This window comes from Ziziphus jujuba, chromosome 10, assembly GCF_031755915.1.
Source record: "Ziziphus jujuba cultivar Dongzao chromosome 10, ASM3175591v1".
NCBI classification, from domain to species: Eukaryota; Viridiplantae; Streptophyta; class Magnoliopsida; order Rosales; family Rhamnaceae; genus Ziziphus; species Ziziphus jujuba.
The window spans coordinates 9,618,979-9,635,671 of NC_083388.1; the positions used below are offsets into that span (position 1 = coordinate 9,618,979).

The 16,693-nt window shown below is 35.4% G+C and overlaps 1 non-coding gene across 1 annotated transcript; it reads left to right on the forward strand.

Annotated features, from left to right (window-relative positions):
* The first annotated feature begins 653 nt into the window (after positions 1-653).
* LOC107411074 (uncharacterized) lies at positions 654-2,352 on the forward strand. The gene has a single exon (XR_009634629.1). It is a non-coding gene; the product is annotated as an uncharacterized LOC107411074 (transcript).
* The last annotated feature ends 14,341 nt before the right edge of the window (positions 2,353-16,693 follow it).

Below are 16,693 nucleotides of genomic sequence, written 5' to 3' on the forward strand. Positions count from 1 at the left end.
TTTGCAAAATTTTTATATTTTCAACATATAGAAATGAAATTTAGTTTGCAAATAGAAACGGATATAATTTTTATAATATCCATTAAAATTTTTAATATTTCTTTATAATTTCCATGTAAATTTTCACCAAAATATTCATATAAAATCTTTTACTATTTGGTTAAAAAATCTATGATCTTTATGAAAATTTTCAAAATTTTGATGAAATTTTCATAGAAATTTTAGAAATATCTATGATTTGTTTAAATATTATTGATGTTTAATAAAACTGATTGCCAGATTAATATTATTGATAGATTTTGTACCTTTTAATTGTCTTTCAATAATTAAGTTAATAAAAATAAAAAATTCATATTTAACAAATAATATTCCAAATTACACTATACAAGTCTATCTATTATATTTTTAAAGAAAATTAATATCACAAGTTACCAATCTACATATATATTATTGCATTTTTTATTTATAATAGAATAATTATAACCATTGATGTTTGTTATAAATTGATTGATTAAGAGACTATAATATCCATTCAATATTTTTGTAATTTTTTTAATCAATTTAATAATTAATTAATTAAATAAGTTAATTTTAAAATTTGAATAAAATATTTTATTTTTTTTTAAAAAAAATCAATTTATTATTATTTTTATTAGTTTTTATGGATATTCAAGGACATTTCTAAGTTTTAAACTATCGAAACCAAAATTTTGAACATTGATCGCAATTTTGTCCATGGCCTCAGGTTCCATTTCTCATGAAGAAATGGATAGAGAGATGAATAGGCCAATTGTTTTGTCTCGACCACCTGATATTAATATCCTCTTATCTGCTAAACATAGTTCTCCTCCACATCTATGGAATTCAGACCCTTTTGATATGTTGGATGTTGGTCTTGGAGTTCAAATTAATGACCCTGAGGCACACCATCTGCAAAGAACGGTCGAAAATGAAGCAAAAGGTTGGATAGTGTTTTGGGGTGCCTGGTTTTTCTTTAGTTATTATTTTAAGCCTGTTCCAAATGAGAAATCGAAAACCAAGCTCATTCGAGATTCTAATGGGGTTTCGGGGTATGATAAGTCAGATCTTGTGCTTGAGGTGTTCTTGGTTCAGCATGATATGAAGAATATGTACATGTGGGTGTTTAAGGAGAGGCCTAAGAATGCGTCGGGTAAGATGCAGTTGAGGAGCTACATGAACGAACACTCACGCCAGGAAGAATGTAAATTTTCATTTAGTGTTGACAAGAGGAAGCATTATGGAGGCCTCTCCAATCCCCAATGCATACATGGGCTTGAGGTTGTTTGTTCACCCAATCTCAACGGTCTAAACGAGGAAGAGCAGAAAAGATGGAGAGAACTTACATGCAGGGATCTGAACTTCTCAGTCCCACCGGAAGCAATTGAGTTTTGTTCATGGATAAACCTTACTAATACTGCATTTGAGCTTGAGATACCCATTCCTTTATTGAAGACCAACACACATTCCCATTCAAAGAAATTACTTAATGGTCCTAGGCTCAATCTGTCAACTCGGCTATCAAATCATGCTAATGGTGGTGGAATGGACATCTCAGCTCTTTGCCACAAGAGGAAGAAAGATTTGTTTCTGCATGGCAATGATGACGATTGTTGTTTGCTCATGAATCAACCTAATGGTAGAGTGCAAGATACAAAAATACACCCAATATAACAACCATGGTTAAACGAGTTTAATGGGGTTATGAGAAATTGATATGGGCCCGTCACAGCTGCAAAAACTATTTATGAGGATGAAAAAGGATACTTGATAATAATAAGCTTGCCTTTCATTGACCTTTAAAAGGTTAAAGTTACTTAGTGGAATACTCTCATGCATGGTGTGGTCAAGATATCATGTGTGAGTGCAGCCTGCATGCATTATATCAAAAGAAATGATAGAACTTTCAAGCTTACTGATCCTTCTCCTGAGCATTGCCCCCCTTGGAGAATTCATAAGGGAAATTCTATTACCTGCTTGTATTCCAGATGATGCTAGGCTAGAAGCATATGGTGATGAAACTGTTACGGGTCTTGAGATCATGGTTCCAAAACACCATGTAAGACCAGAGGAGCATGAAGTTCGTGTTTGCCTACGCCCTCACCTCGAAGTCAATGAGTTGCTGTTGTCTTGGATGAGATCATATATGCTGAAGAATTGTAACATCAAGTTCAAAATTAGTTTGTATCAAAGAAAGAATTCTTCCATTTATGAAGTAAAATTACATTTTTTTTTTATCATAGCCACTGTACGTAACTGTTCTGGTACATGTATGCTGGAATAACTCTTTTTGTGGATTGACATGGTTGAAGTAATAAAAGGGTTAGGAGCAAAGATCCCGCTGCTTCAGTGATTGTTACTTGATGTTGATTTTATCAGTAGAAAATTGTCGGTATAAAGTTAATTGATTTACGTTCATATGAATATACATCTACATGTATGTGCACGGTAACATATGCAAATGGTTGGTTAATAAGCTCGTTGATGATGTATATCAAAGAAAGACATTGAATTATATGAAATCATTTACATGCAAAACATATTTCTACACTCCTATTTTTTTATTTTTTTATTTGTGATGTTTAGCTTTCGTAATTTGACATATTATTAAGTACTTTCTATAATCATCATCATCACGTAACGAGCTCGGGTAATAGAACTCCCACTACTTTGGGTGGGCTTCTCTCTCTATGTCTGTCTGTCTCCATGTGTGTGTGTGTGTTTTTTTTTTTCTTTTTTTTGGGGGGTTGGGGTGGGTGGGTGTGGAATTAGTGATCCTCTGTGTTCTAGTGCTAACACTGAGACCAAAAGTCATCTATGACTTAAGAGTGGTAAGCAGATGAATTATATTGTCCTCTTCTTTAAAGTATCTGTCTAGGAACACAGATAATATTCCCTAAAAGATTAAACTTTATTCTACTCAATTTTGATTTTTTCTTTTTCCAATATTAAAACTGTTTCATTTTGCTTTCAATTTTAATTGAAAATGACTATAGAAAAGAAAAACTTGCTTATCAATTTGTGCATCTCTCTCACATTTTGAAGCTTCAAACAACAAAATAAAAAATAAAAAATAGTAAGCAATGCAAATTAGAGAATACCCATGCCAAACGAAGTAAGAGAATCATTCATTCATCATTTATAAGCAACTACCCATTATCCAGCCACAGATTAACAAGAAAAACAGGGAAAAAGATGAAAATTAAGTATCAAATTACACTAAAACCAAACCAAACTATGCATTACTACATCATGTATCTTAATCCACTTCCTCAATCTTGGTTCCATGATGTAGTAAATTAGCAAATAGAAATCGAAAATTCCAGACAACTAACTCACAGAGTAATGTGAGGGTCAATGCAGGCAAAATTTACTCAATTATTCAGTTCCTCAACACATTCAGAAATGACTAGTGAAGACTCTCTTCTATCCGAGAAGGATGAGCCTTTTATATAGAGAAAACAATGCTAAATTAATCCATGGGATCATGCTTATTACTAAAACAGAATTGACCAACTAATAACTGCAAAACAAAATAAGTTGTTTAATGAAATGGTGTAGATTGGCAGAGCCTTTTCAAAAAGGTTGTGAAGGAAGCTACGACGTTGTCTTTAAAATAAATGCAACAATAGCAAAGGCTTTTTTTTTTTAAGTCTTCTGCTTCACCATTTCTTCCCCACCTTGAGAGAACTCGTCCTCAAGTTCAGTGCTAACCGTTGGAGCTGAATCTAATGGATAGTATGGGAAGAGATCTGCAACATTGAAATTAGAAGAGATTTTGAGTTATGGAGATAAATCAAGTATATAGGTGTTATCACCAAGCCGCTTGAGCATGGGAAAAGGACCTATCTTCTTCAACTGCAGCTTATGATAAGTGCCAGTTAGGAAGTGTTCTTTAAGCAGAACAACCATAACAAGATCGCCTTCCTAATAAACCTTAGTCATGCGATGTCGATCAACTGCTTCTTTATATTTAGCATTGGAAGCTGTGATGAGAATCCACTCGTACCCGTACAACCGATTACCCGTTGGGTTACTGATTCTGTACGAATGAAGACGGGACCAATCACCAGGGCACAAGCTAAGAGATTCAAGGACAAACTGGTTAACTTTATACAAGGTGTGATTCAAGGACAAGAGAGCATGACAATACCCGAAGATCCAAAGCCCATCTTGTGCATCCAAGTTACGAAGGCATAAATGGACCTGATAAGCTGTTTTGGTGCATCTATGGGTTCCGGGCAGCAATGAATTATATTGTTAACTTGTGAACATGATTAAACTCACTAAGGGACCATGGAATCATGCCAAGGTAAAACTGAAGCCATTCAATTGAGGCATTTGTGCACAAGACTCTATTCCGTCGAAAATCACCCATTTTGGCATTGACTTTGCTTTTTCTTCTTGTTCAAGCAATTTCTTTTTGTTTCAATCAAGGACAATGAATGAGAACCAATACTGATCCTATTTGGCATCCTACATGGCATATGGGAGATGATTTGGAGCCTAAACTAGTTGGTGATTGGATAAAAACAGCTTAGTTGTCAACTAGTCAACTAATTTCCTAATTTGAACATTTGACTTTTCTTTTAGAAAATAATCTTTTATTTGGTTTTTGTTTGATTATTTGCTGGACAAATTAACTTAGGAGTTTATTCTTTATTATTTGATTGTAAATTAATTAATTCCTATTTTAAAATTAAGGAATTAATTAAACTAAATTAGATTAGGAAATGAGGTAAAAATTCAGCCACACCTTAGTTTCCTAAACACTTGGTCGATTTTTACCTAGTTTCTTTAGGATTTTATTTTGTTCACTTAAAGCCTATTTAGAGGCTTATTTTTCAATGGAATGACAGCTTAGATTATTATTCAAAATTTATTTGTGAGAAGAATTCTCTTTGTTCTCTTTGAACACCTAAAACATCGAATAGAGATCGAGTGTTTCAGCTTGACTTATCAATAGGACATTGATCTCCTATTATGGCGTTTTCATCATATAGCAAGATTTTTAATCACAACTTGATTAGGGGTCAAGGTTACCATTAGAATCTGAACTTAATTTGATCCAGGCTACTATAATACGGGTTTAAGAACAAGTCGACCTAGGTTCGTATTAAGCTGCAATGCATTGCTGAACTTCTTTGTGAAAAGCAACACATACTACCCTGCAAAAGTGTTGGCTTTATTGTGTGGATGGTCCTTGATAATGAGCAGAATTGAGTGATTTGGAGGTTTAGTGTGCACAATGGAGAATTGAGTGAAATTGGTAGTTCAATTGCGCATACTATTTTAAGCAAACTCAACTTGTGGTAGAACCAAATCCCATTGCTTTAGTTTGTCATGGACAAGACTTCGGAGCATATTTCCAAATGTTTGGTTCACAACCTCAGTCTGGCCATTAGTTTGGGGATGGTAAGCACTACTATATTGAAGTTGGGTACTAAATTTGAACCATAAGACTTTCCAAAAATGGCTTCCAAACTTGATATCTTGATCAGAAGTGATGGACTTAGGCACACCATGAAGTTGCACAATTTCTTTGAAGAATAGATTGGTGATGTTGCTTGCATAAGCGATCTACTTACAAAGGATGAAATGGGCCATTTCGAAAAACTAATTAACCACCACATATATGGAATCCACTCGGTGTTGGGTGACAGGTAGAGCAAGTATAAAGTCCATTGAAAAATCTTCCCGTATAGTTGCAGGGACAGGTAAAAGGGAATAAAGTCCAATGTTTTAAAGGCTACCATTGGCTTGTCAATAAGTAACACATCTTTGGACAAAGTGAGTGATATCTCGTTTAACATGGGGCCAAAAGAATCGAACAACAACTGCAGCGATGGTTATATCTCAACCAAGGTGGGTTGCCGGTCCACCAGCATGTAGTTCTCCAATAAGATAAGTGCGTAGAGAAGTATCGGGGATGCATAATTGATTCCCTTTGAAGAGAAAGCCTTCAGTAATATGATGATCTATAACATACTCATGTTCTTGATATTTTCTCCAAATGTCACCAAATTAGGTTAGAAGGATAAAATTCCTTGATAATAACAAACTTTTGAAGAGAAATTTGGAGAGTTGCAAGCCCCATGGGTTTCCTGCTTTGAGCATCAGCTATAGTGTTGAGTTTTCCAACATGACGTTGAAAGGAGTAATGGAATTTGTGAAGAAATTGTAGCCAACATGCATAGAGATAACTTAGTTTCTTTTGAGAGTTAAGGTACTTTAGTGGTTGGTGATCACTTTTTAAAATAAAGTCTCATTGAACCAAATAAAACTCATAGTGGTTGAATGCACGAACCACTGCATACAACTCTTGTTCATAGGTGCTCCATTTCTATCTGGCCTCACACAATTTTTCACTTTCTATCTAACCTCACATAATTTTTCACTAAAAAATTCAATTGCTTTCCTTTTTACATCAACACGGCTCCTATGTAAAATTTAGAGGCATCAATTTCCACTTCGAAGACTTTGTCGAAATTGGGCAATGCAAGGATCGGTGCTTGTGTTAACTTTTGTTTAAGCAAATTGAAGCTGTTTTCTTGTTCATCTCTCCAATGAAAATTTCCTTTCTTCAAGCAATTGGTCAATGGAGCAGCTACAGTGCTGAAGTTTTTTATGAACCTTTTGTAAAAAGTAGCCAACCCGTGGAAGCTACGAAGTTCATAGACATTGGTATGAGATTTCCAATCCAAAATGGCCTTTATCTTTTGTGGATTAGTGTGTATTCCATTCTTGCTTATAATAAACCCCAAGAATAATAATTGTACAATAGATAACTCACACTTTTTAATGTTGAGATAAAATTTGTTATCTTGGAGAGCTTGAAAAACCATCCTCAAATGGGCCAAATGTTGTTGTATATCCATGCTAAAAATTAGAATGTCATCGAAGGAGACAACAACAAGGGAAATGGCTTCAAATTTGGTTCATTAACTTCATAAAGGTACTTGGGTGTGTTGCACAAGTCGAATGACATCACTAACCACTTATACAGCCCATCTTTAATTTTAAATACCGTCTTCCATTCATCTTCAGGTTTTATGCAAATCTGATGATATCCACTCTTTAGGTCCAGTTTTGAGAAAACTTTAGAACCATCTAGGTTGTCTGATATATCTTCAAGTTTCGGTATAGCAAAGTTGTATTTGATAGTTATCTTGTTAATCGCCCTGCTATCCACACATATTCGCCATGACTTATCCCTTTTAGGAACAATTTAAGCAGGTATAGCACATGGGCTTAAACTCTCCTTAATGAGTTTCTTCTCCAATAGGTCATCAACGATACCCCATAATATCTCATGCTCATTGGGACTCATTTCATAATAAGGTAGATTTGGAAGTTTAGATCCTAAAACTAAGTTAATGTTGTGCTAAATGTCTCTCGTTGGAGGAAGTTCACTTGGTAGTCAACATGTATAATATCTTGAAATTCTTATAGAAGGGATTTTATTGGTTTCGGAATGGTTAAATTCTCAGGGTTTGGATTGAAAATGACTAAGGCCATGAAAAAGGTAGGTTTGGTAAGCTGTTAGATAGTTTGAGGGATTAGTTAGAGTGTTTAAGTGGTTGTTTGTGTCTGTTGGTAGTGGATTCTTGCCCTGGAGTAAAAGGCAACAGGACCACCTTCTTACCCTTCCATTGGAAAGAATAAGTATTATTCTTCCCACTATGCTGAGCATCTCTATCAAACTGCCAGGGTCTCCTTAGTAGCAAGTGACACGGCATCCATTTTTTACAACGTCACATTCTACATCATATAGATAGTGGTTACCAATGGAGAATGGCACAGGACAAATTTCATCAACCATTTTCACATTATCCTTTGAGACCCAGCCTATTTTATAAGGTTTAGGGTATTTAGAAGCTAAAGGTTGTAGAGCCTTAACAACAGACTTTCAAACCACATTTTTATAGCTTCCACTGTCAACAATCAACTCAAAAATATGTCCATTGATAGTACATCTAATTCGAAAAATTGCTTTCCTTTGTGTTTGGTTGAGGAGTTCAGCAGATAACAGCAACTTTTCAAGGATGCAGACAATAAGGTCTCCAAGGTCTCCCATAGGTTCTTTGATCTCCTCCTATTCTTCTTCTTCATTGTTCTCTTCATCAAAATTCCCATCTTCTTCCTCCTCTTAAATTTTCAACAGTTTTCTTTGGGGACATTCATTGGATTGGAGCCCAACTTGGCTGCATCTGTAGCACTTGATAGGTGCTGGTGTGGCATAAGGGCTGCTTGTTTGGTAATAATGATATTGCTAATACAAAACCTAATCATAATCCGTGGGTGAGAACCTGGCCTTCAATAGTTTCTTCATTTGATTCCAATCTTAATACCTTCCTTCCCCTCTCTCTTTCGATTCAGTTGTAATTGATCCCACCAAGCAGCAACACCACTCCTTAATTTATATGTAACTAATTTCACTTGCTATGACTCCGAAATATTCATATAATCCAGAAAACTTTCAACGGCATGTAACCAGTCCAAAAAATTTTCTATACCCATATGGCCATCGAAATAAGGAATATCAATCTTAATCTTATAGTCATAAGGTTCTTAGTTTCGGTTATACTTATCCTGATTCCCTAAGCGAGGCTCGTCGAAAATTGGTTGAAAGCAACATCTAGTTGCCTCGAGCAATGAAGCCTCAATCTCATAGTTTGAATCTCCACGGTCAACAGAGTATTGTGATGGAATATGGAGAGTGAATTGAAGGGTTAAATCCATTGAGATTAGAGGTTCATATATAGTTAAAGGGTGCGGCAGAGATGCGAAAGTGGTGAGAGTGAGTTCTAATGGTAGACAAGCCATACCTCATTTTGTCACTCTAGAAATGCCAAGACCCGATGGTGCTACAGGGACACCGAGGTTCGATGGTGCAACATGGTTCAGATGGGATAGAGCTTAACGAATCTCCATGGAAAAACTGTTAAACTTTTGCTCCAGACTTTGAGTTGCAACCCAGATGGCTTTCATTCCCTATTCATCACCTATGATTCTGCTGTTACCTTCATCTAAATTGGTCATGATGAAATTGATCGGAACCAAAACTCTGATACCAATTTGATGCAGTAAATTAGCAATTAGAAATGGAAAATTCCAAACAGCCAACTCACAAAGTAATGTGAGAGTTGGTGGAGGCAAAATTTACTTAATTTTTAAGTTCCTTAGTACATTTAAAAAATGACCAGCGAATACTTTTTTTCGAAGACTTTTTTCTATCAAAGAAAGATGAGCCTTTTATACAGAGAAAACAAAGCTAAATTAATCCACAAAATCATGCTTATTACCTAAAACAGTGTGGATTGGCAGAAACTTTCAAAAAGGCCGTGAAGGAAGCTACGACGTTGTCTTTAAAATTAATGCAATGATAGCAAATGTTTTCTTTAAATCTTATGCTCCACTAATCTAGAACACTTCTACTACCAGCAACAAAACCATCATTATCCATGGAAACATCATTTGTTAAGGATTTTTGCATTATTTCTTACTAACATGACAGATTCAAGATTAAGAAGAGGAGGTGATTCATTAAGAAATATTAAAGAGGAGTCCGTAGGCTTCAAAGGGGATTCTAGAGCTACGGGTAGTGGATATGAAACTATCGACATTATGGTGATCTTGGAACAATTACAACGGCTGAATGCTCGCTTTAATCATCTAGATCAAAGGATGGACAAAATTGAGAATTCCCAAGGTGGGCTGAATCCAAGACATGAACACCAAGGAGGTTGAGGAGGACGTGGATGTTTTAGGGAGGACTTCAAATGAGGAAATTATGGAGATAAATTTGAGGAGGAGTTCGAAGATATTTTGCACTCTAAAGAAGACAAAACCATGGGAGGCAAGTCCGTGAGGAAGATGATGATCTTGGAAACATTAAGGTTAATATACCACCTTTTATGGGAAAGAGCGAGCCAGAGGCTTACTTAGAGTGGGAGGGGCATATGGAGATAATATTTCATTGCAACAACTATTTCGAAGCAAAGAAGGTTAAATTGGCCGCTTTGGAATTTGGACATTTTGCACTCCAATGGTGGAATAATGAACAAGGTACCTGAAGGAGAGTCAGTGATGAATTAATTACCATTTAGCGACAAATGAAAAAAGCCATGAGAAAGAGATTAGTGCCGACTCATTACCATAGGTTGCTGCATCAAAAGCTTCCATCATTATCACAAGGAATTAGGACCATGGAGGACTACTACAAAAAGATGAAAATGCTCATGATGTAGTTGAGCATGAATGAGGACTGTCAATGTTTTTGGGAAGTTTGAATCAAGAGATAGCCAGCCTAGTGGAATTACAATAATATGTAGAATAGGAAGAGATGTTGCATGTGGCCATTAAAATTGAGAACCAATTCAAGAGGAGGGGTACAAGCTCATGGTTTGGAGGAGTTTTCAACAGTAGGAGGCCTAATTCAAGTGTTTGGAGAAGCAATCCCACATATGACACATGACTAAAACCGAAGCTAGAGGGGAAAGCTCCAATCGGCCAAGGAAGGATACAAGGCCTGATTCAACTCAAGCACCCAAGTTGGAAGGTAAATCTGATTCTAAATCCTCATGAACTAGAGATATTGTTTGTTTTAGGTGCCAGGAACGAGGAGGACATATTGCCAACCAATTCTCGAATAGGAGAATCATGGTGCTGAAAGGCAATGGAGAGTTAGAGTTCGAAAGTGAGAAATTCGAAGCTGAAACTGAATTTGTAGATGAAGCAATTGAGGACGAAGAACATGGAGAACTCAAGACACTTAAAGCCTCAAAAGCCGAACTAAGCTTGGTAGCAAGGATGGTTCTTCGTGTATAAAGATGAGGATCAAGTTCAAAGAGAAAACATGTTCCATACCCGATGTGAAATTCAAGGTAATATATGTATCATGATAATTAATAGTGAAAGTTATGCTAATGTAATTAGTAATGTGGTAGTTGAGAAAGTAGGTCTAACAACAATCAAACATCCTAAACCATATAGACTTCAATAGCTTAATGATAGTGGAGAGACGAAAGTAAATAAACAAGCCAAGGTAAAATTTAGCATTGATAAATATGTTGATATTGTATTGTGTGATGTTCTGCCTATACATGCTGGTCATATTTTGTTGGGAAGGCCATGGCAATTTGATAAAGACACCATACACTATGGTAGAGAGAATGCCATTGTATTCTAATTCAAAGGTAAAAAGATTAAGCTTGAGCCACTAACTCCAAAAGAGGTATTTAGAGACCAATTACAAATGCAACAAAGGACGGAGGCCGAACAGCTCAAGAACAAAGCAAGCATGGCACCCACGGCTTCACCATTTATGAAGTAGGGTAAGGGTGACTCATCCATCCAAGGTAAGTATTCTAAACTCAAAATTGAGGGGAAAAAGGGAGAGGAAGCCGAGAGGGAGAAACAAAGTGAAAAAGCCAAAAGCATGAGAAAAGATGAGGTGGTTAAGAGTGGGAAAGAAAAAGAGAGGAAAGAAAAGAAAAAGAAATTTTTTTATCTTAGTTTAGGTGAGGTTAAAAAAGCAATTTTGAGTAATAAACCATTGTTGGTCATGATTTATAAAAATGTTTACCTAAATTATCAAGTTAACCTTGAAGAGCTTGAATTGCCAATTTCTATTTCTTCTCTTTTGCAGGAATTTAATAATATCTTTCCAGAGGAAATTCCTAGTGGTTTACCACCTATTCAAGGGATTGAACATCAAATTGATTTTATTCCTAGAGCTGCCATTTCTAATAGGCTTGCATATAAAAGCAATCCTAAGGAAACGAAGGAGCTACAAAGACAGGTAAATGAATTGCTTGAAAAATGTTATATTCATGAAAGCATGAGTCCATGTGCTATCTCTGTTTTATTAGCACTTAAGAAAGATGGATCATGGCGTATGTGTGTTGATTGTAGCGCCATAAATAACATAACCATTAAGTATAGACATCCAATTCCTAAATTAGATGATATGTTTGATGAATTGTATGGTGCTTGCTTGTTTTCTAAAATTGATTTTAAGAGTGGGTATCATCAAATTATGATGAAAGAAGGGGATGAATGAAAAAACGCATTTAAAACTAAATATGGATTGTATGAGTGGTTAGTAATGTCTTTTGGTTTAACTAATGCACCTAGCACTTTTATGAGGTTAATGAATCATGTTATGCGTTCACTCATTGAAAAATTTTTGGTTATATATTTTGATGATATTCTAGTATATAGCCGAAATCTTGATGAATATGTAGGATATCTTAGGTAAGTTTTAAATATTTTTAGAAAGGAAAGGTTATTTGCTAACATAGAAAAGTGTAATTTTTGTCAAGATGAGCTTGTTTTTCTAGGATTTGTTGTAAGGGCTACAGGAATTAAAGTTGATCAATCCAAGGTGAAAGCAACACAAGATTGGCCGAAACCTACATCTATTACCCAGGTAAGGAGCTTTCATGGTTTGGCTAGCTTCTACCGAAGATTTGTCAAGAATTTTAGCACCATTGCAGCACCATTGACCGAAGTGGTAAAGAAAAATGTTGGATTCAAATGGGGGGAAGCACAAAAGAAGTCCTTTAATTTGTTGAAAGAAAACTTAACTAATGCTTCTTTATTAGTTTTGCCAAATTTTTCTAAAACTTTTGAAATTGAATATTATGCTTCGGGTGTAGGCATTGAAGCTGTTTTGATGCAAGAAGGAAGACCGATAGCCTATTTTAGTGAGAAGTTAAATGGAGCCACATTAAACTATCAAACCTATGATAAAGAAATGTATGCTTTGGTGAGAGCATTGGAGTCATGGCAACATTACTTGATGCCGAAAGAATTTGTGATTCATACGGATCATGAATCATTGAAGCATATTAAAGGTCAAGGGAAGCCTAACAAAGGCATGGGAAATGGATTGAATTCATTGAAATTTTTCTTTATGTCATCCACTGTAAAAAAGGTAAGAAAAATATGGTTGCCGATGCATTATCCCGAAGGTATGTATTATTTTCTACCTTAGATGCTAGATTGCTTGGATTTGAACAATTGAAAGAACTTTAGGAGCATGATAGTGACTTTGGTGAAATATTTAAAAATTGTGCTAAGCATGGTTATAACAAATTTTATATCTTTGAGGGATATTTGTTTAGAGAAAATCAACTTTGTGTGCCTAATTGTAGCATTAGGAAATTACTAGTTAGGGAAAGTCATGGTGGGGGTTTAATGGGTCATTTTTGAGTTGTAAAGACTTTATCTATTCTGCAAGAACACTTTTATTGGCCGAATATGAGGAGAGATGTCGAGAGAATTTGTGAGAGATGTCTAAAGTGCTGAAAATCTAAGTCAAGATTAAGGCCACACGATTTGTATCTCCCATTGCCGATTTCATCCCATCCATAGGTTGATTTGTCTATGGATTTTGTTCTTAGTTTACTAAGGTCTAGGAATGAAAAAGATTCAATTTTTGTAGTTGTTGATAGATTTTCTAAGATGACACATTTTATTACATGTAGTAAAACTGATGATGCATCTAATGTGGCTAATTTATTCTTTAGGAAAATAATAAGACTACATGAAATGCCTAGGACAATTGTTTCGGATAGGGATGCTAAGTTCTTAAGTAGAATACCTAGGACAATTGTTTCGGATAGGGATGCTAAGTTCTTAAGTTACTTTTGGAAAACTTTATGGGTTAAGTTAGGGACTAAACTTTTATTTTCAACTATTTGTCATCCACAAACTGATGGCAAAACTGAAGTAGTAAATAGAACTTTGTCTGCATTGTTAAGAGTTTTAATTAGTAAGAATTTAAGAATATAGGAGGAATGTTTGCCATATGTGAAATTTACTTATAATAGATCTTTGCATTCATCTAGTAAATATACTCCATTTGAAATTGGTTATGGTTATAATCCTTTGACTCTATTAGATTTAACACATTTGCCATTAAGTGAACGTGCTCATCTAGGTGGAAAACAAAAAGCTGATTTTGTAAAGCAGATTCATGAGAAGACAAAAGCAAACATTGAGAGAAGGACGGAACAATATGCAAAGAATGCTAATCAAGGCTGAATAAAGGTTGTATTTGAACTTGGAGATTGGGTTTGGTTGCACCTAAGAAAGGAAAGGTTTCCTAAGAAAAGAAAGTTAAAGCTTATGTCTCGAGGGATGGACATTTTCAAGTCTTTGAGAGGATTAATGAGAATGCTTATAAACTTGACTTACCAGGTGAGTATAATGTGAGTGTCATACTTAATGCTGCTGACTTATCTCCTTTTGCTGCAGGTGATGATTTTGATTTGAAGGTAAATCCTTTTCAAAAGAAGGGGAATGATAAGAACTTGCTCGTACCTGTACAACCGACTACCTGCTGGGGTGCTAATCTTGTAAGAATAAAGACGGGGTCAATCACGAGGGCACAAGCTAAGAGATTAAAGAAAAACCTAGTTAACTTTATACAAGGTGTGATTCAAGGACAAAAGGGTATGAAAATACCTGAAGATCCAAAGCCCGTCTTGTGTATTCAAGTTACGAAGGCGGAAATGGACCCGGCAAGCTGTTTTGAGGCATCTATGGGTTATGGGCAGTAAGGAATTACTTTGTTAACTTATGAACATGATTAAACTCACTAAGGAACTATGGAATCATGCCAAGGCAGAACCAAAGCCATTCAAATGAGGCATTTGCACATAGACTCCATTTGGCCAAAAATCACACATTTTGGCGCTAGCTTTGCTTTTTCTTCTTTTTCAAGCAATGTCTTTTTGTTTCAATCAAGGGCAACGAATGGGAATCAATACTGATCCTATTTGGAATCCTACATGGCATATGGGAGCTATTTGGAGCCTAAACTAGCTGGTGATTGGATAAAAACAGCTTAGTTGTCAACTAGTCAACTAGTTTCCTAATTTGAACATTTGACTTTTGTTTTAGGAAATAGTTTTTTATTTGGTTTTTATTTGATTATTTGCTGAAAAAATTAATCTAGGAAAGTTTATACTTGATTATTTGATTATAAATTAATTAATTTCTATTTTAAAATTAAGAAATTAATTAAACTAAATTAGATTAGGAAAGGAGGTAAAAATTCGGCCACACCTTAGTTTCCTAAACACTTGGCCGGTTTTTATCTACTATTTTTAGGGTTTTATTTTATTCATTAAAAGCCTATTTAAAGGCTTATTTTTCAATGGAACAGCAGCTTGGATTATTATTCAAAATTTATTTGTGAGAAGAATTCTCTTTGTTATCTTTCAACACCTAAAACATCGAATATAGATCGAGTGTTTTAGCTTGACTTATCAATAGGACATCCATCTCCTATTGTGGCGTTTTCATCATATAGCAAGGTTTTTAATCACAACTTGATTAGGGGTCAAGGTTACCATTAGAATCTGAACTTACTTTGATCTAGACTAGTATAATACAGGTTTAAGAGTAAGTCGATCTAGGTTCATATCAAGCTACAATTGAACTTCTTTGTGAAAAGCAACACATACTGCTCTACAAAAGTGTTGGCTTTGTTGTGATGGTCCTTGATAATGAGCAGATCATTGATGTGATTTAGAGGTTTAGTGTACACAATGGAGAATGGAGTGAAATTCGTAGTTCGATTGAGCATACTATTTTAAACAAACTCAACTTATGCTAGAACCAAATCCCATTACTTTGGTTTGTCATGGGCAAGACTTCGGAGCATATTTTCCAATGTTCGGTTCATAACCTTTGTCTGGCCATCAATTTAGGGATGGTAGGCACTGCTATATTGAAGTTGGATACCAAATTTGAACCATAAAACTTTCCAAAAATGGCTTACAAACTTGATATCTTGATCAGAAGTGATGGACTTAGGCATACTATGGAGTCGCACAATTTCTTTGAATAATAGATTGGCGATGTTACTTGCATCAGCGGCCTTCTTGCAAAGGATGAAATGGGCCATTTCGAAAAACTAATTAACCACCACATATATGGAATCCACTCGGCATTGGGTGACAGGTAGACCAAGTATAAAGTCCATTGAAACATCATCCCATACTCACGTTCTTCATATTTTCTCCAAATGTCACCGAAATCAGGCTATAGGGATAACATTCTTTGATAGTAACAAACTCTTGAAGAGAAATTTGGAGTGTTGCAAGCAGCATGGGTTTCCTGCTTAGAGCATTAGCCATAGTGTTCAGTTTTCCAGCATGATGTTGAAAGGAGTAGTGGAATTTGTGATGAAATTTCAGCCAACGTGCATGGTGATTACTTAGTTTCTTTTGAAAGTTAAGGTACTTTAGCAGTTGGTGATCACTTCTTAAAATAAAGTCTCGTTGAACCAAATAAAGCTCCCAGTGGTCGAATGCACGAACCACTGAATACAACTCTTGTTCATAGGTGCTCTATTTATTTTTAGCCTCACACAATTTTTCACTGAAAAATTCAATTGGTTTTCCTTTTTACTCAACACGACTCCTATGCCAAATTTAGAGGCATTAGTTTTCACTTCGAAGACCTTGTCGAAATTGGGCAATGCAAGGACCGATACTTGTGTTAACTTCTGTTTAAGCAAGTTGAAGCTATTTTCTTGTTCATCTCCCCAATGAAAATTTTTTTTCTTCAAGCAATTGGTTAATGGAGCAGCTATAATGTTGAAGTTTTTTATGAACCTTTTGTAAAAAGTATCCAACTCGTGGAAGCTGCGAAGCTC